The sequence below is a fragment of the Dromiciops gliroides genome, chromosome 3 (genome assembly GCF_019393635.1).
Source record: "Dromiciops gliroides isolate mDroGli1 chromosome 3, mDroGli1.pri, whole genome shotgun sequence".
NCBI classification, from domain to species: domain Eukaryota; kingdom Metazoa; phylum Chordata; class Mammalia; order Microbiotheria; family Microbiotheriidae; genus Dromiciops; species Dromiciops gliroides.
The window spans coordinates 154,483,061-154,505,014 of record NC_057863.1 but is presented as its reverse complement, the minus strand read 5'-3'; the positions used below and the strand labels follow the sequence as shown (position 1 = coordinate 154,505,014).

Sequence of the window (21,954 nt, the reverse complement as noted above, 5' to 3'; positions counted from 1 at the left end):
TGTGTGTGTGTGTGTGTGGGTCTGTAGGTGAGTCTATGTCTGTGTCTCTGGGTCTGTGTGTGTGGGTCTGCATCTGGGTCAAGGTCAAGGTCTATGTCTATATCTATATCTAATCTATATCTATGATCTTTAGATCTTCCCCCAAATGGACTCTAGGGGCAGTTCATTACATGGAAATATAGTGAGACACTAGATTGTACTCACATAGTATGTATCAGACAGCTGTTAGCAAAAGCAAAGGCAATCAAGTATTTTACAGAAAACTGGTGAAGGGAGCACTATCTTTTGATTTAGTAGCCAACTTTTATCATTAAGGGCTCTGAACCAAATACTACCTATTTCCATTATTCTACCATCAGTTCTAAGGAGGAAACAACCTGCCACCACATATTAGTTTTGCCCTAAGAAACACTTTCTCTTTTCCTTTATATTTGGCAGGAGGATTTGAATGAGTTAATTAATTGGAATGCTTAGTATTACAATAACAATCTGGAGAAATGGCCTGCTAAAATACGTATGTATGCATGCATGCATGTATGTATGTATATGTGTGTTGTACTGTGTATGTATATGTATATATGTATATATTTGTATTTAGGACAAGATAAGGAATTCTCTCTTGGACATGTTGAATTTGAGATGTCTATGGTATATCCATTTAAGAAAAATTCAAAAAATTGTTGATACGAGAATGGAGCTCAGTAGAGACACTATAGCTAGATAAAGAGATCTTAGCATTTTTAGCAGAAATAATTGAATCCATGGGATATATACATATATATGCACATGGGCATGCATGTGCATACATATACATAGATATACATACTTATACACATACATACATACATGAACACACATACACGTGCATACATACACACATACATGTGTGCATACACTACTTATATGTGACTCCATATTTAAGCTTTCCTGGAGCCAGAGATGGAGTTCCTAGCGATGAGATATCATTCTCCTCATAGCTCTCAGTAATAATAAATTGTGAGCATACTTCCTAGGTTATCTTGGTCTTTATAGGTCTAGTCTAATTTGAACTTATCAGAGATCTGGGAAATAAGAAGATAATGCAAGGTTGGGCTCTTGCATTTACTGCCTAATGTGCAAGACTGATGATGTTTACTAACCTACTTGATAACCTCCGAAGACTCTTTATTGCCTTTAACAACCAATGTAGACCTTGCTCTTTGGCTTTTAAAGATCTGACCCCAAACTACCTTTACAAACTAAGTTTACATTACTCCATTTTCTATACTCTGTGGTCTATTTCAGTCTTGCCTTCCTTATTTTCCATGGAATCAATTACTATCTCTCTGCTGAAAATGCTAAGGTCTCTTTATTTAGCTATAGTGTCTCTACTGAGTTCCAGTCTTGTATCAACAATTTCTCAAACATTTCTTAAATGGATATACCACAGGCATCTCAAACTAAATCTTGTCCTAAAACCCCACCTTTTCTTTCTTCTGAATTTTGCTATTCAAGGTCACCACCACCATCATCATAGTCTTCCATTCTTGTCTCCTCACTTATCACACATATCCAGACAGATGCCAATGTAGTCATTTATTTTTCTATAATGTGTCACATATATGCTCCCTCCTCTTTATTCACGTAGCAGCATCCTTAGTTCAAGCCCTCATCACTTCTGAAATATTGCAATATCCTTCTAGCTCATCTCCATGACTCAAGCATCTCCCTACTCCAATCTAAACTGCAAACAGCTGTCAGTGATTCTCTTAAGGCAGAAACCACATCACTCAAAATCCAGATGTTTCCTTTTTACTTCTAAGACGGACTATAAACTTTTGTTTTACATTTTTCTTTTTTTGAGGCACTTGGCATTAAGTGACTTGTCCAGGATCACAGGGTAAGTGCCTGAGGTCAGATTTGAACATAGGTCCTCCTGACTCCAGCTGTAGCACTCTATCTACTGCACTAGCCCCTTGTTTGCATTTAAACATCTACACGACCTGGCCTCTTCTACTTTTCTAATTTTATTGCATATTATTGTTCTCAATTAACTCTGTGATACAGCCTACCAGCTTTTCCCAATACAAAACATTTTTTTCCCCTCTCCATTTGTCTTTTTACTAGTTGTTTCCCATGCCCAGTATGAATTCCCTCCTCATCTGTACCTCCTTCAAGGCTCAGCTTAAATTCTACCTTCTGCATAAAAACTTTCTTGATCAAGCCAAAACCTCCCCAGTTGTAAATGCCCTCTCCAACATAATTACTTTGCATATATTTTGTATATGTTCTGTATATATTTATATATGTACGTGTTAAAACCTCTAGTATTCGGTTCTGCTTAATCTTTGTTTCTCCAGTGCGTGGCACGTTAGGGACTCATAAATGTGTACTAGTTTATTGTTACTGATTACCAGTAGGGATTGTAGTGAGGATGGAATAGATCAATAGTTTATACCATATCGTGCACTGAAATAAAAATGAGGAAAATTAGATCCAAAACTTTGATTTTTTCATATGAATATCATAATTTGTTTATCTGATGATGATAGTACATTGTATCAGGGGAACATACTTTTGAAAAAGATTTCTAAAATAAAAATTGAGTTTGGCTATATAAAAGCAATATTAACCATACTAATTTATGTAAACTTATTGCAATTTATACCTAATTATTATGTAGCACAATAATGGATTCTTAGCATTTAATATGTCAAATTAACTTTGTTCTATGTTTTCTTTTTTATTACAATAATAAAATCTCATCCTTTGTATTTGCTACTCAGGTTACATGGTTGTGTGATAAAAACTTTAAAATATTAGGCACACCATTTCTCTTGATTTTGGTTGGTGAGATGGAAAAGTACATAACTCTGATAAACTACATACAGTTAGCCATAGTGTTCATGTGAAGATAAAATGAGGTAATATTTGCAAAATGCTTTGCAAACTTTAAAGTACAATATAAATGCTATTATGATTATTATGTGTTGGTTATTTTTTGTAAATTTACTTCATTTTCTATTTCAAATCAGTTTAGCACAGCAGCTAGTTAAAATTATTACAAAAGCAAAATTCAAATTTAACTTTTATTACATTTATTTAAATTTAAATTTATTAACTTTATTAAAATTATTCAGAATCTGATTTATATCTGTATTAATAGCTTGTGCAATCCTGCACAACTAATGGTTTACTCCTGCCAAGCATCCAGCATGAATAAATCTAAGTGATAAAGTAAAATTCTTAGCTTTGACCTGAAAAGCTTAGTTAATGATTATTTCAAATCTTCAAAAGCAATACCAGCTATATCACAAGTCTGTGGGTTGAGTCCAGCCAAGTCTAGGAAGAATATGTTCTTTCCTCTGCAAGATGAGACTCAATGTCAACAATCCTAGGATGTTGTAGATTCTCTTCAAATTTTCTTTTTTCCTTCCTATACGCCTTCAAACAGAAATGCCAAACTGTTGAACTAGAAGTGGAGGTCATGGGATCATGAATTTACAGCTACAACAGGACTCTGAAGGGGCCTTTGTTTCAAGACCAATCCCTATCCCAAAACCCCTGAAATGTAAGGGAGAATCCCTAACACTTCTCAAAAGTGGCATTTTGTCTATAAAACTAGGAAAAGCTGAGAAGCTATCTTGGGGTTTCTGTATCACCATACCAATATCTGCACAGCATCTCTGCCTTCCCTGGTCTTTTGGAGGCTATAGTCTGCTGAGCAGAATATCCTTTAATAAATTTCACTCTGAGATATGCTTTGTGTATGCATTTTTTTCCTTTTCTCTTTCCTCCTGCAAACTGTGATACCAATAACTCACTTATCTATAGAGGCCTTGGCTACCAAATCAAGGAAATAAAATGAATAGGAGAAAGTAATCAGGGAAAGCTAGGTGGTGCAGTGGATAGTGCACCAGCCCTGGATTCAGGAAGACTTGAGTTCAAATCCAGCCTCAGACATTTAACAATTACTAGCTGTGTGACCCTGGGCAAGTCACTTAACCCCAATTGCCACACCAAAACAAAAAAGAAAGTAAGTAACCAAATATCATCAATTTAAATTTTTTTTTAATTCACAGAGAGAACCCTTGTTTGTGACTAATCCAAATCCACATGTTTTGTTTCCCCAAAATATGTCCTTGGTCTTCTCTTCCTTCATTGCACTTTTTTCTTAGTAATATCACTCTCACATCTCCAATTACTACGTATATGAAGTCTGTGGCCAATTTTATATTTCTTGCCCTGAACTATCTTCTGAACCCTAGATTTTCATCTCCAGTTCCCTAGAGAATAACTCTACCAGCATCTCAAACTCAATACAACCAATTGTGTTTATAATATTTACCACAAAACCTGCTCCATTTTCACTTGATTTATAACTAGGATATATACATAAACCTCATCTCTAACTTTTACACCATATTTCACCCTAGTATACCTCTTACTGCTCATATTCAATATTACCAAACCCAACCTCAATTCAGAAATCTAACCTCTATTCACATTATCCCATTGTTATCCTCTTGGTATAGTCTCATGTTGTAACCTGGACTATTGCAATAAACTCCTACCAGGATTTTCAGACTAGATGGGCTTTCCCCAAAAATCCATCCTCCATACATCTGACAGACTAATCTTTTTTATGCATAAGTTGGCCACATAAATCCATTACTTAAAAAAGTTTTCAATGGTTCCCTCCTACCTACCAAGGAAAATAATAGTTCTTTGGAATGAAACTCAAGGCACTTCCCCAATCTGACACCACCCTATTTTCTTTCCTTATTCTTCCTCTTGCACTGCACACTCCAACTAAAGTGTACTATTTCTTGGTTGTCCTTGGACACACTTGGTTCTCTTCTGTTTGCATTTATTTTTTTCACAATGTTCCCTATTCCTAAAATGTAATCTGGCTTCTTTGCCCCTTAAACTTCTTCCCATTCTATAAAGCTAGATTTTTAAATTTTATTTTTAATTTATGAAAGAAAATAAGCATATCTATAACATAGTATAATAAAAATATGATTGCACGTGAAACTTCAAATCAATTATGTACAACTTACTATTTCTTTTAAATATATAGTAACACTATTATGCAAATTTCTCCTTTTTTTCCTTCCTCCCTGCTCCCAGAGTTGGCTAACATTAGACCCAAATAGGTGTTTGTTTACACATCCACACACACACACATATTCATATACATATAGACATTTATATACAGAGAGAGCACATATATATGTCAATTTATTCTTTACAAGCTTCTTTTTATTAGTTCTTTCTCAAGATGCAGGTAATGTTTTTTTCATATGTTCTTTATAGTTAATTTGGATATTTATCTTAAAACAATATTACTGTTAGAGTATGCAATGTTCTCTTTCTTCTGCTCACTGTTCTCTTCATTATTTAGTACAAGTCTTTCCATGTTTTTCTAAGATTATTGAGCTCATTATTTCTTACAGCACAGTAATATTCCACCACAATCAAGCTAGATTCAAATGTCATATTCACTAGCATCATTTCCTAATCCTCTCGATTGACAATAATCTTTGACCTCATCTGGCACTTTTATCTTGTACCTCTCATGCTTATCACTTAATGCAGAGATGTCAAAATATTGCTGGAACCAGATTAAAATGTATTTGAGAAGAGTTTAATGAAATAATAAAAATACAACACAGGTAAGGTTAATTCATGGTTATCTAAGTCAATATGTAACACTGCAGGGATCTGATCCTATTTGAGTTTGACACCACTGATAATGTTTTATATTATAATTATCAGGATATATTTCTTATTTCCACTATATACTGTCATTTCCATTAGAGAAGGAACCATATTTGATCTATTCTTTGTATCTCTCCCAGAACCCAGATCAGGGCTCTATACATAGCAGGCAAATATTTTGTGAACTTAGCAAAATTTCAGAACTGCTCCAATAATAATAACATTATCTACCCCTTTAGGACTTGCAAAGAATTTTACAAATATTATGTTTACAACACTCCTAGAAAGAGAATGCTAGTATTTTCTGCATTTTAGATGATGAAACTGAGAAGGCTTATGTGTACTGATGTAAAGTAAGCAGACTAGAATAATTTATATTGTGATACCAATATTAGAAAAACAAACAACTTTGAAAAATTTTATAAAATGATGATAAATGTAATGAACAAAACTAGGAAAGCAATAATAACAACAAATGCAAAGACATACAATTTTGAAAGTTCTAAGAACAATGATTATCAAAAACAACCATCAATGATTCTGCACCCTAAATCTATCTGTTTGAAGGTGAATAGTAAGTTTCAACATCTATCCTTTAGAAATATTCATGTCTATGTATTAGATATAGTGAAACATGAGATATCTTTCATTTTATATGTATACATATATAGGGTATAATGAGATACATATATAAGAGATAAATACATATATGAGAGGTATGAGATATATTTTTATATGTATATATTATACAGAAAATGAGGGAATTTATGTTGCTTGACTACATCTATTTGTTACAAAGAATTTTTAAAAATATGTTTAACATGATTGTACTGTATAACCTATATCAGATTGCTTGCTGTTGGGCAGTGGGGAGGGAAAATATTTGAAACTCAAAATCTTTCAAGAATGAATATTGAAAAGCTCAGGGTGTTTGTTTGTTTTTTTCCCAGTAGGGAAAGGGGTAAGAGAAATAAAATAATTTTTTTAACTGACAAGAAATTTGAAAACATAGAGTTTGAGGGTTGCTACATATGGGAATGTCTCATGAGATTTCAGATGAGATCACTATTGTTAGAGTTGTTTAGTTGTTTTTCTTTGTTATAAGGGGTAATTTATAAATGGCTGTAATATGAAAAACAACACATCACTAAAACATTTTTAATGAGGAAGACAAAATTTATGTTTTGGTTTTTTTTGTTTTGCACGGCAATGAGGGTTAAGTGACTTGCCCAGGGTCACACAGCTACTAAGTTGTCATATGTCTGAGGCAAGATTTGAACCCAGGTCCTCCTGAATCCAGGGCAAGTGCTTTATCCACTGCACCACCTAGCTTCCCCAGGAAGACAGAATTTAAGTGAGATAGATAGTAAGTATCTGAATTTACATTTGAACTCATATCTTCTTGGTTCCAGGTACAGTTGATCATCCACTGTTCTACTGATTATGTCTAAGAGGAATAACCAACCTAGAGAATTGAAAGGTGGGGGTGAAGTAAAGAATTAGAAGCATAATCATAAAATTAGTTTAGTTTTAGTTTGTTTTAAAGAAAGGAAACAGGAATAATGTGCATGGATATTCAATTCAAACCATTGGAAAAATCAGAGATAATAATTCTCCATGTTAGAGTAGTAAGATAAGCTACCAAAAAGCATTATACAAAATTATGAAAAAATGTGTTTGCTGTACAAGAGAATGTAACTTTATTTTTTGCATCCATTTTTCAGTCTATGCTGATGTTTTTATAATCACTGCTGCATTGTAAGGTTGCAAGTAAAGGATTATATGAAATTTTATTATCCAAGTATTCCTATGTTAGTGTATTTTATATGATAGGTATAGGTAAAATCATACAAAATATTATAGCTCTTGTCTTACATCCAATCTATATTGCAATGAGTTCTAGAAAACAGGCTTTGTCTAAATTATGTATATCATATAAACAAATGTCTTTCAACCCTAGATGGAAAATGAACCTTGAAAAAATTCAAAACCTGATTTAACAAGGCATTCTTTACCCCCTGAAATGAAATTAGATTTTCCACATAGCCATAATGAAAATCCCAGAGTTCAAAGAAGTTGAACATCTGTACAATTTTATCAGCTGTAAACAAAATAATATATCCTACCTCTCTTAAGTGGCAACCAGTGAATGAGTTTAAATTCAGAAAACCTAAGAAAATGCTCCATCTCTTAAGATTCCTTAAGTGCAAAATAAACTCTCTACTAATGGGTCCTTTTGGAATGCTAGGGTTGTTTAGCTTTGAGCATGTGAAGCAGGGTACATATCCATGCAGTAGCAAACATCTACAGAGAGTATAGGCAGCCATTTAAAAACTCACAGGTGGAACAGCCTGTCACTGGCATACAATAGATCTGTCTTCCGTCCTTACCAAAGCCACACACCAAGCTTACTCATGGAGCCTTAGAAATTACATAGAAGAAAGAACACTGAAAGACCTGTGTTCTAGTATTAGATTTGCCATTTACTACTTGTGTGAACTTGAACACATCATTTATTGTCTTTGAGTTGTAGTATCCTCTGTGAAATAGGCAGGCTGGATTAGATGATCCCCAAGGTCCCTTCTAGCCTGCAAAGTCCAAGACTCTTTGACTTTTGTGCCAAAAATATGTCATTTTAAGTTCCCTTGTAGATTCCAGATTGGAGGCTACACGATCGAAATTGGCATGCACCACAATCAGACATGCAAGGAGCAGTCCCCAAGAAGGGGCATTAATTCCTCCTCTTCAAATGCAAACAGTCTCAAATTTTATTTTTGGTAGCTATCTCCTTCCCAAACTTCTACTGGTTGGTCCACCATAATTCTCCTTTGAATTCTGGTATAGATCTGAATTGGGGGTAAAAGGATAATGCCCTGTCCAATACCCCAAAGGTAATTAGGGAAGCAGAGATAGGCTATTTGCTTGAGGGAATCAATAAAAAACATGAACTATGTAGATAAATATTTTTTTAAAATGCAAAAAATATTTTACCAGGTAATGGGCATTCATTCTCCTTTAAATTTACCACATTTTAATAATATTATAAATAGATTATAATCAACATTTTTCATAAGTAATCATATGATTTTATAGTTCAAAGAGTCAAGAGATTATCTAGTTCAGCACCCCTTGAAGAGACCATTAAGTTATTCTGATCTCTGAGATAAGAGCAAGGAATTATTGACTTAAGGATTTAAGTATTTAATATCCTTTGTTAAATATTTCCTTTCAAGTATTTTAGGAACATTCCCCAAAAATCTGCAATGAACTCTTGGGTCTTTTGAGTTATTGAAGACATAAAATGGAGGTCCAAATTCATATGCAGTATTTCTTTTTCATTGTCAGGGACACCCAGTTTTTTAAAAAAATGATGAATTATATAATACTTATTTAGATACATATCTTATAGAATAGAATACATTAAAATGAGGTCCTTTTATAATATATTACTTTAAAATATAATACAATTTTTAACACTTTCATACTTTTGCCTTATCCATTGTGCTTGATGAGGGAGTAATAATATTTAAATGATGATACAAGAACAAATGGATTTCTTATCTTTGTCCAACATAAAAAAAATTCTTAAAATAAATAATATTTCAGGAGAGACTTGAAGAAGGCAAGAGACTGTTACAGATGTATTAGTAAAACCTCACTTATTTAGCTTCACCATTAAGTGATGAAACCTTTAAAATATTGACAATTTATAACGTAAATCTTCGTAAAATTCATTCCACATGCCCATACTATCTTAAACAGAATATACTTAACATTATTTGATCCCAGATCATCACTGTGGGTATAAACTGTCATCTAGCATAGTAGCTGCTGAGGCCTTAGTAAGGCACATAAATACTAGATGAAATGACATAAGATTGCTGTACTTTTTTTGTGAGTATTTTCAAATGATTTTCTGCTCTTTTCCCTCACTTTGAGACTGCCAATGGTTTCACTCCTGTGGATGTGACCTACTTAATTCACAAGGTTATTGTGATGATCAAATGAGATAATGTATGACACAGCTCTTTGGTATCTTTGCAAAGTAATTCAACTTGAACCAACAAATGTTCATTAAAAGCCTACTATAGGGGGCAGCTAGATGGCACAGTGGATAGAGCACCAGCCCTGGAGTCAGGAGTACCTGAATTCAAATCCGGCCTCAGACACTTAACACTTACTAGCTGTGTGACCCTGGGCAAGTCACTTAACCCCAATTGCCTCACCAAAAAAAAAAAAAGCCTACTATAAGGGCAGCTAGGTGGCGCAGTGGATAAAGCACTGGCCCTGGATTCAGGAGGACTTGACTTCAAATCCGGCCTCAGACACTTAACACTTACTAGCTGTGTGACCCTGGGCAAGTCATTTAACCCACATTGCCCTGCAAAAAACAAACAAACAAAAAAAGCCTACTGTAAAGATACACACATATCATATTTCTTTTGTGTGAGAAGTTTACAATCAATGAGGGAGGCTGAAGGATAGGATAATAAGGACATCGCTATTTGGGATACAAAGGGATATGTAATAAGAACAAGGAAGAAGTCAAGAGAAATGTCATGAAAAGTTTAAGGAAGAAGAGATTGCTTTCATTCTGCAGTTCAGGAAAGGCTTTAAGGAGTAGGAGGAATCTAATTTGGGCTTCAACTTCAATAGATGTAAAAGGAGGTAAAGTCAAGTTTATTTCAGGTATGTGAGGGAACACACATAAAATATCAGCAAATATAATTATTGTTATTGATATTCTTGTCATTATTATTTCCCTTTTCATGCCTCTCTATATTAATAATATTCATTTTTTCTTACAGCAAGAAATACTCCATTACATCCTTGTGCCATAATTTGTTTAGCATTCCAAAATTAATGGTTATCTACTTTTTCCCCAGTACTTTACTACCTTAAAAATTCTTGCATATATGTGTGTGTGTGTATATACATATTATATATATGTTTTTTAATTAATAAAGTATTTTATTTTTTTCCCATTACATGTAAAGATAGTTCTCAACTTTTGTTTATACAAGCTTTACAATTTCAGATTTTTCTCCCTCCCTCCCCTCCCTTCCACCTCCACTAGACAGTACGTAATCTGATATAGGTTATATCTATATATCTTTATATCTATATACATATACATATCTATACATACATATATATACACATAATAACATTAATCCTATTTCGGCATTAGTCATGTTATAAGAGAAAAATCAGAGGAATGATGAAAAACCTCAAAATAGAAAAAACAACAGCACCAAAAACAAAAGAAATAGTATGGTTCATTCAGCATCTATACTCCACAGTTCTTTTTTTTTTTCTTGGATTTGGAGATCCTCTTCTATCATGATTTCCCTGGAATTCTTCTGTACCATTGCATTGGTGAGAAGAATATCACAGTAGATCAACACTCAATGTTGCTGTTACTGTGTACAATGTTCTCCTGGTCCTGCTCCTCTCACTCATCATCAGCCCACGCAAGACCCTCCAGGTTTCTCTGAACTCCTCCTGCTCATCATTTCTTACAGCACAATAGTATTCCATTGTATTCATATACCACAACTTGTCCAGCCATTCCCCAATTGATGGGCATCCCCTCAACTTCCAATTCCTTGCCTCCGTATAAAGAGCAGCTATAAATATTTTTGTACATGTGGGTCCCTTTCCCCTTTCCATGATTTCTTTGGGGAAAAGACCCAAAAGTGGTATTGCTGGGTCAAAGGGTATGCAGAGCTTTATAGCCCTTTGGGCATAATTCCAAATTGCTCTCCAGAATGGTTGGATCAGTTCACAGCTCCACCAACAATGCATTAGTGTTCCAATTTTCCCACAGCTTTTCCAACATTTATTATTTTCCTTTTTTGTCATTTTAGCAAATCTGATAGGTGGCAGTAATACCTCAGAGTTGTTTTAATTTGCATCTCTCTAATCATTAGAGATTTAGAGCATTTTTTCATATGGGAATAGATAGCTTTGGTTTCTTCATCAGAAAACTGCCTGTTCATATCCTTTGACCATTTCTCAATTGGGGAATAACTTGGATTCTTATAAATTTGATTTAGTTCCCTATATATTTTAGAGATGAGGCCTTTATCAGAAGTACTGGCCACAAAAATTGTTTCCCAGCTTTCTGCCTCTCTTCTAATTTTGGATGCATTGCTTCTGTTTGTACAAATTTTTTTTAATTTAATGTAATCAAAATCATCCATTTTGCATTTTATAATATACTCTATCTCTTGTTTGGTCATAAACTGTTTTCCTTTCCAAAGGTCTGATAGGTACATTATTCCTTTCTCTCCTAATTTACCTATGGTATCACCTCTTATGTCTAAATCATGTATCCATTTTGACCTTATTTTAGTATAAGGTGTAAGATGTTGGTCTATGCTTAATTTCTGCCATACTATCTTCCAGTTTTCCCAGCAGTTTTTGTCAAATACTGAGTTCCTATCCCAGAAGCTGGAGTCTTTGGGTTTATCAAACACTACATTACTAGTGTCATTTACTACTGTGTTTCCTGTGCCTAGCCTATTCCATTGATTTACCACTCTATTTTTTAGCCAGTACCAGATAGTTTTGATGACTGCCGCTTTATAATAAAGCTCCAGGTTTGGTACCGCTAACCCACCTTCCTGTGAATTTTTTTTTCATTATTTCCCTGGATATTATTGATTTTTTGTTTTTCCAGATGAATTTCATTATTATTTTTTCTAGCTCTATAAAATAATTTCAGGTAGTCTGATTGGTATGGCACTGAATAAGTAAATTAATTTAGGCAGTACTGTCATTTTTACTACACTAGCTCTGCCTATCCATGAGCAATTGATATCTTTCCAATTATTTAGATCTGATTTGATTTGTGTGAAGAGTGTTTGGTAGTTGTGTTCATAGAGTTCCTGGGTTTGTCTTGGCAAGTAGACTCCCAAGTATTTTATATTATCTACTGTTACTTTAAATGCAATTTCTCTTTCTATCTCTTGCTACTGGACTTTGTTGGTCATGTATAGAAATGCTGATGATTTATGTGGATTTGTTTTATATCCTGCTACTTTGCTAAAGTTGTTAATTGTTTCAAGTAACTTTTGAGTTGATTCTCTAGGATTCTTTAAGTATATCATCATATCATCTGCAAAGAGTGATAGTTTTATTTCCTCCTTGCCTATTCTAATTCCTTTAATTCCTTTCTCTTCTCTGATTGCTAAAGCTAACATTTCTAGTACAATATTAAATAATAGGGGTGATAATGGACATCCCTGTTTCACCCCTGATCTTGTTGGGAAGGCCTCTAATTTATCTCCATTGCATATAATACTTGCTGATGGCTTTAGGTAGATACTGTTTATTATTTTAAGGAAAGCTCCACCTATTCCTAAACTCTCTAGTGTTTTTATTAGGAATGGGTGTTGTATTTTGTCAAAAGCTTTTAACTCGGGTCCTTCTGAATCCAGGGCCCGTGCTTTATCCACCATGCCAGCTGGCTGCTCCTTCCCTACCGTTCTTATGAAAAGAGAGTTCTTTTCTAAATAATTTATGCTTTGGGATTTATGGAACATAAGTTATTGAGTTCTATTATTTCTGATTGTTTCTTGTTAGTTGGTTCCATTTATCTATTTTATATTTTGATTTTTATAAATGCTGCTTTATAATAGAGTTTGAGGCTTGGAAGTACTATTCTTGGTTAGAGAATTTTAAACTAAAAGTATTAACTGATACAGACTGAAGTAAGCAGAACTTGGGAAACCATATAAATGGCAACAATATGAACAGAAAAAAATATGAAACCAAATATTGTGTTATTATAATCACCAACCTTTCCACAAGAAGAGATGATAAAATATACCTCCTGCTCTTCTTGGGAAAAGTAGGGATCTATGAATATGGAATGTATAGCATAGCATTATCAGAGTCCATTGATATATTCATTAGACTTGATACTGGGGTTTTTTTCCTTTCTCTTTTTTAATTTTTTTATTACAAGTGATAGTTTGCTGCATAGGGGAGGAGGAAGGATTTTATTTGGAAAAGAAGGTGCCATAAGAACAATAAAAGGGGAAGCTAGGTAGTGCAGTGGATAGAGCACTAGCCCTGAAGTCAGGAGGACCTGAGCTCAAATTCGGGCTCAGACACTTAACACTTACTAGCTGTGTCACCCTGGGCAAGTCACTTAACCCCAATTGCCTCACCAAAAAAAAAATCCGTAAAAAGGATAAAGATATGTCAAAGTATCAGCACATTAGATGATAACAGAATTGCAGAGTATAAACAAAATGTTTTTGGCATCTAATCTGGTTCCTATTGGAAGCATAAATCCCATCCAAAACATCCCCAAATGACAATCATCAAGACTCAACTCAAAAGTATCCAGTGACAAAGAATTTAATACCTACCAATCCAGTACATTCCATTTCTGGGACAGCATCACTAATTAAGTGGTTATTCCTTATATTGAGCAGAATTCTATATTGTAGCTTCCACCGAAGTTGCTATTGATATCACCTAAAATCAAATAAAATAATCGAATCTTTCTTGCATATAACAACCTTCAATCTGAGGATACTCAAGCTATTACCCTTGTGCCTTTTCCTATTCCTACTAAATAGCTCCAGTTCTTTCAAATAGTCTTTATGTTACAGGGTTTGAGAGTTTGAGGGTCCCTCACCATGCTGGTTGTTTTTTAGCCGACAAATGTCTCTCCTAAAATGTGGTAGCCAGAACTGAAAATAATACTCCAGATGTGGTCTGAACAAGATAAAATACAATGGGAATATTTTATACACTAGGTTTTTCCTCATTCAGTATTTGGTCGTGATTTTTTTTTTTTTGCTGGAAGTAAAAAACTCAGGTTTGTGTTATTAGCACATATACATACACACTAGACTGAGAGACAGATAGCAAGGAAGGAAGGAAGGAAGGAAGGAAGGAAGGAAGGAAGGAAGGAAGGAAGGAAGGAAGGAAGGAAGGAAGGAAGGAAGGAAGGAAGGAAGGGAGGGAGGGAGGAAGGGGAGTACAGGAAAGGGATGACCTTGCCATAGGATTATAGGAATACTATGAAAGTATATTTTGAAGTAATCTAGTCCAACTGCTTCATTTTACAGTTGAGGAACCCAAGGCCCAGAAAGATTAAGTTACTTACCTAATGCCACACCATTAGTAAGTTTATGATTTGAACCCATATCTTTTGATTCCAAACCTAGCACTTTTGTAATTGACTATTCTATACTGAAATAGTACTTTGGAAAACAAAATATTCATCAGCTCTAAATTGTGGCACTTTCCCTTCTTCCAGAGAAGCAGATTTAGATGAAGATGTCTGAAGACAACTGCATTTACTTTAGATCTAATAATATTTACAACATATACAATTTTGTTGGACTAGATCTCAACATGAAGAGACATCAATAATTTCGAAGACAATTTCTCCAACTGCTATGTTAACAGTTGTATTGAAAGATTCCCCCACCAGAACCCCCAGTTGATTTCTTTGCCTGAAATATAAAACCTGTTTTTATATTTGAAATAACTGGTTCTGTCTACTCATTTTTTTTCAGCTGAAGTTAGTTTATTATGCTTGGGGAGATCATTTCAAGCAAGTCTTGTTATCAACCCCTTATAAACATCAAAACAACAAATATTAATTTCTTTATTGACACTGTTCTTTTTTGTTTTGGTACTCAATTTTTACCCATATGTCAGCTTAGTTTTTAAAATACCATCACTTAAATATGCCTCAATTCAATAAAGGCAAAAACCAGGAGAGGGAGAGAGAGACAGAGACAGACAGAGACAGAGAGGCCTTAAAGTGGAGGACTCTTTCATTGGAGAGAAAAAAAAAGCTGGAATTCAAATAGTGTAAAATCAAATCTGTACTTTTGATGGACAACCAGTATGAGCTTTTAGAGTTTTAAGTGCAATTTCTGAAAACCTTGAGACTAAAAATAAACTTCAAAATGAAATAGGATTGAGAAGCAGCAACTGGGAGTATTTCTGAGACCCAAGAAAATGAGAAAGTGATATGATAACTGATAAATTGATTCTTAATAATGTTAGCTTACAATGGTTGTCTCATCATCAACTTGCACAGTGGGAATACACAGCTGGTGTTAAAACACCCCCAAAGGATTTTCAGGTTCATCAGAAAAGCCAAAACAGCACCTACATAAAGTAAAATGCTTCATTATTCTTGAGGGTCTCCTAGTGTCAATTTCTACCTTCTCTGTGATTAACAGAAGAATGTTTGTTATTTTCTATAGGACACAAGGCAAACATATTTTCTCAGAGTAAGTGACCACTTCATCTTATAGGCTCCAGTTCTTACAACATATCTCACATCTAAATGATAAATCTACTTGAACAGAGCCCCTTCTGTTCTTTACTGCAAAATGATAAGTCAGAACTTCCCAAAGTGACACATCACAGTGACAGATTATTAAACAAAGCTTTGACAAACATAAACAGGATGGTTTCAAAGCAAACATTACTGAATTTATAAAAATCCAGGGCATGGGAATAGCTGACATTTCATAATATTAACTCACATTTATATATCACTTTAACAGTTTACAACATAGTTTCTCACAACACTGTGAGACGGGAAGTTCGATATTCTCTCCATTTTTAAAGATCAGGAAACACAGATAAAGTGACTTGCCGAAGGTTACACAAGCAGTTAATGGCAGAACCAAAGTCCAAAGCTGCTGAGAACTTGTATGTTTGTTTCTCTAGTACTATGACTTAAAGATTCTTTAATATTTAAATAATGTACCTTAAGTGAAACTATGACCAAAAATCACATTATTCCTTACCATTTTGATACCATTATTTGTTGTTAAAATATTTAATATAATATGGAAAATGGAGATCTGAACTTACAAATTATATCATTCTCGAGATTAAAATGTACTTTTTCTCATACCTTGACTTTTAATTCAACTTCATTTCCCATTACAGGTTCAAATATGAAGATGAGAGGTGGCAAAATGTACCTAGAGAAACAACTGATAATGAAATAATATTGCAATGTTTTGTTGCATTCCAAAATACATTCCATTCTCTCTCCTTCTCCCTTTCTTTCTCCTCCTCTCCCTTTACAGTAGAACTGTAGAAGAAAAATAGATTTTAAACTAAGAGATCTCGGACTCCAGTTGAAGACAGCAGCTGCAATTAGGTACAGACTTTATAACCTAATGCATAGTGAAGCGATGCCTGGAAGTACCCAGAAGCAACAAGAGGATCTATAGAATATTATCAAATAGTGGTCATGTGTTATTATCACTATAAAATTTGGGAAAGATAATATGTGACATCTACACATCCAGCAGAAATTATTTACCTGGTGAATACTACATACCATGTAAAATAATGAGGAAAGAGGCTTGGTAGTAACAGCAAGCGCCCATAAAAAGAAGATATTTCCTTTCCTACAGTATGGGATTTTGAGTTAATTCCATACACATGCATACTGAGTGTGCATGTTCCCTAAATGTGTGACCATTTTGGTGTTTGCTCTCACCAAATATGTTCCCTATACATGTACTCCCTTCCTTATTGGTGGTATGTATTTGTGGAAGAATGTTCCCCAGATTATCTAGGTACTGTTTTCTTTCTACTTTTTTATTCCCTTCTATTTTATTACCTTCTTTGAACTAATCATATCCTTGATCTGTCTAGTAAAAGTAAAGACATGTCCTAAGTACAAGCACACAAACTATGGGCTGTTAGTGGATGTAGTCCCACGGAGTACTTTGAACCTGAGATTCTGGGAAATACATTTTATAAATTGGGATCATATTTCTGCTTAACAACTACTCTGTTTAGACCAGTCTATATACAATTTCTAGCATTTGTTATTAGAGGCAGCATAGATGATAAAGCAGGACCAACCTTGGAGGCATCATCGACTCATTCATTCAGATCCTATCTTTGGCACTTACTAGATATGTGACCATTAGCAAGACCTAAGCTCTTAATGCTTAGGAAATTTCAAAGATTATAAAGATTGGAGGTGAGGGAGGAAAAGAGAAAAATCGACGACATAATAGGCATGCTCCAATACCAATTCAAATATGCAATAGAAGGCTGTTACTGAGTTTGGTATACATTATGGAAGACACAATCAAGGTTACTAACTTTGTCAAGGAATCTTAAATTACATCTGATTGGCTTCACATTTGGAGGCTTCACATCTGGAACTCAATAGAGAGTATTTTGGGAAATTGTTTTGAAGAGGCTTAGATGATAAAAGCTTTATTTTAGTCCTGCTCTAGAAGAGAGGGTTTTATCTTTGTTTCAGATATTCTCTTGACTGAGGTTATATATTATTCTTGGTAATAAATATTTTATTGATTTATAGCACCCGCTATAAAGATCCCAGTTAACATTTAAGGCCACTAAAATATTTCCTTTTTTCTGAACATTTTCTTGTTAGGCTCTGCTTAACATTCCAAGGCCTTGACATTAAACTGCATAAGACAAATTTTGGGCTCTAGGAACACTTTTGCAGCTGTATTTACTTTGTTGAATTTTTCCTTTTCTGTTCTTGAGATTGAACTGAATAGAATGAAGGTTGAATCATCCAAAAGATATGATAAAAATTATAACTCACTAAAATATTATAGTTTAAGCTTTCAAAGCCCTTTGCTTACAGCCACTCTGTGGGAGTGGTAGTGCACAGGTTATTATCGCCATTTTACAGATAGGAAAACTGAGGATCAGAAAAAACTGAAATGAAAGCATGAGAGAGTTAAAACTTAAAGCCAACTTTTATGCCTCCAGACCCAGTGGTTTTTCCACTTTGCCACAGGCTCTTCCATGTGAAAATTATTATGAAGGAAAAAGAAAAGAGCATACCATCAAAATGAAAAATTAAAATGGATATAAAATGTAATCTCCATAAACACAATTTAAATTTGATGTGAGCAAGTCAACAAGTATATATTAAGTGCCTACTATGTGCAAAACACTGTGAACATATACATGCCCTTTCTCATTTATACTGATATGGGTTCAGATAGAGCTGTAATGGTAAATGTGATCAGGGAAAAAAAATTCACTGATCAAATAAAACTCTTGAAAGCCTCAAGACTTTTGGGGGAAAGTATCTATAAAATATGTCATTGGCCATGGAATACCATTAACCATATTATATTGTTCTACTAAACATCAGGTATTAGATATGTTTGAATGCCCATAAAATGAATAACAGAGATAATAACTCATTTATATAATAGTTGACCATTTGCAAAGTACTCTCCTTTCGACCCTCTGAGTTAGATGCTTTGTATTATCTTCACTTTGAATGTTAGCAAGTCCTCTGCATGGATTTCTGGAATTTTGAGGTTTTTGCTCATCTACTGAGGTAAAAAAAAAATAATAATGCCTGGTTTATGCCTGGGGTGAAATTAAGAGAGTAACACAAGCAAAAGGAAAGTGAATAAATATAAGGAGAGGAAGGAAGGTGGTAGGTCTTTTCTGACACATGGAGCAGTGATCTTGACAATCAGGATGGTAACATCTTCAGGTCCCTTCCTCAAACCCAGGCCTCTGAGAAGACTATATTTTTTGTTTGTCTGTTTGTTTTATTCTTGGGGTGCCTATTCAAGTGGCTGGGGGGAAAACAGCCAAGAAGGATCTGGTGGTCCTCATATCTCTTCCTGTCTTTTCTCAGTTGGATGCTAGTAGTCATCATTTCAAGTGATTTTATTCTCTTAAAAATTGCATCTGGGGCAGCTAGGTGGCACAGTGGATAGAGCAACGGTCCTGGATTCAGGAGTACCTGAGTTCAAATCCGGCCTCAGACACTTAACACTTACTAGCTGTGTGACCCTGGGCAAGTCACTTAACTCCAATTGCCTCACTAAAAAAAAAAAAAATTTCATCTGAAGGAAAAAAATCTCATTTTTCATAAACACTTCTGGGGACAGCTAGGTGGCACAGTAGATAGAGCACTGGCCCTGGATTCAGGAAGACCTGAGTTCAAATCCAGACTCAGACACTTGACACTTACTAGCCGTGTGACCCTGAACAAGTCACTTAACCCCAATTGCCTCACAAAAAAACAGGAGAACACTTCTGGTTAACCCTGTTCTTTGCATTTCCTTATGTCTCTCTGTCCAGGGCATGAAGGCACAAGATAGCACTGGGTGCTAAAAATGGAGGAAGTGATCTTTGACCTTTCCTAGGATGCTAATTCTTTAGTTTATTGGATTCTTTTTGTTGTTGTTGTTTCTTGGTTTTTGTTTTTTTGCAGGGCAATGAGGGTTAAATGACTTGCCCAGGGTCACACAGCTAGTAACTGTCATGTGTCTGAGACTGGATTTGAACTCAGGTCCTCCAGGATCCAGGGCCAGTGCTTTATCCACTGCACCACCTAGCTGCTGCCATCTTTAGTTCATTGTTGAAAAGTTTCCTCTTGGTTACAACACATATAATCATACAACATTTATACGTGTCTTAACAGCACTCCCAAAGGCAGAATTACTATGAGTCTTGGGATTTCTAATCTGTTCCATCAAATCACAGGTCTACACCTGCTGTGGAGGCAGGTTTAGGCCTAATTCATTCATTAATATTACATATTGATCAGGAAAATTAGGTTTATAGGGGTTAAGGAACTTAACCAACAAAAATGAGAACTTGAACACATGACTTATGACTCTAAATATGCCCCTTTTTTCTTACACAATAGTTTTCATATGAATCTGTCAACTAAGAAAATAAATAGCACATTAGAAAAAGCTATTGACCTGGTAGGGAAATGAAACAATGATATAAAAGGGAATATCTCCCATAAAGTAAGTTGCTGGAAGCAGCATTTTAGATCCTAAGTAATTGTATTTCTCAAGAAATGATAGCCTATGAAAAGTATAGCAATACTAGTTTCTTTTCAAGATTTCTCCTCAGGGGTGTCTTACCTCAATACAGTTATTCTCTCTTAGAAAATACGTGGTTAACTCTACCAACCCTTCTACAAGCATTTCAAATATCTCATCTTATTTTATTTATTTGGGGGGTGTGGGTGTGGGGGAGGCTGAACCTGTAATTTCAATGGTATGGATAAATCCTGGTAGGAAAATTCCTTCCATTAATATGGATTGGTAATTCATCTATAACCTAGAATCTTAGAGAATTCTCTTCAGACATTGAGAGGTTAAGTGATTTGCCCATGATTACACTACCAGGATGTGTCAGAGGCAAAATCTGAGCCCAGAGCTTTCAGATCACAAAGCTAGTTCTCTATCTGCTTGCTATAAATCTCCTAATTATAATGTCATCAAATGTATTGTGGGATAAGTTTATCACTTATTTATTCTTTCACCAAAATAAAACTTCAAAGTAATTTCATTGAAAAATATGAATGTCTCCTGCTACTTCAATTCAAATATGACCTTCAGATAATTGAAAAACATTCCATAATCAGCAACTGTTTACATAGAAACTACCAGGCTACCATACAATGCAGGAACAGATAAACTATTAAGTTATTACCTAACATCTGGATATTAATTCCATTGTCCAGGCTCATCATATTGACACATCTAATGATGATTCATAAGAAGAGTCACTCTGCTTAAGAGCCATTAATTTTGTAAATTACAAAATTTAATCTAAGACAATAACAAAAGGGGAAATTATATATGAACTTGTATTTCTGCTAACAGAATTCTCCAGGGTCCATGCTATTTATTCACCACCATAGAAAAGAAAAGACAACTTTCAATGTGCTTATGTCAGTATTTGAACAGTAAACTGCTAGATCATTTTAAAAATTTTTAGATGGCAATTCATGGTGAAATTAAGACTGTAGTGTCACATATATATATATACACACACATATATATGTATATATATATATACACATATATTTATAAAGTCTTTATATGTTTAATACATAGTTTCTGTTGTTTATATAAAGAAATTCTTAAACATACAAATTCTTGAGAGACAAAGGACAAAAGGAGACTGAACAACAGAAAGAGATATAGGAAGAACCATATTTTCTTAACCAAAAATCCATACATGCTCTCTGATAAAGGATAAGGTTTTTATAAAGCGTTATATGCACAGATAGGTGTGTATGTGTATGATCACAATTGTCTGAAAATGCAGGTGTATAGTATCCTGTAGAGGGAAAAGGGGAAAGAAGGCAAAGAGCAGAAAAAGTTAAGAGGAAGAGAAATGAAACCAATCAATCAATCAACAAATGAAATAGATAAGAGTAAGAAGGAAAAGAGGTTTTGCAAGTGAAGAGTGAGAAGT

At 34.4% G+C, this 21,954-nt stretch overlaps 1 protein-coding gene across 1 annotated transcript in view; it reads right to left on the bottom strand.

The window, feature by feature from the left end:
* HS6ST3 (heparan sulfate 6-O-sulfotransferase 3) overlaps positions 1-21,954 on the bottom strand; it is an 811,907-nt gene that overhangs the window by 552,226 nt on the left and 237,727 nt on the right. The gene's annotated exons all lie outside the window — the stretch shown is intronic.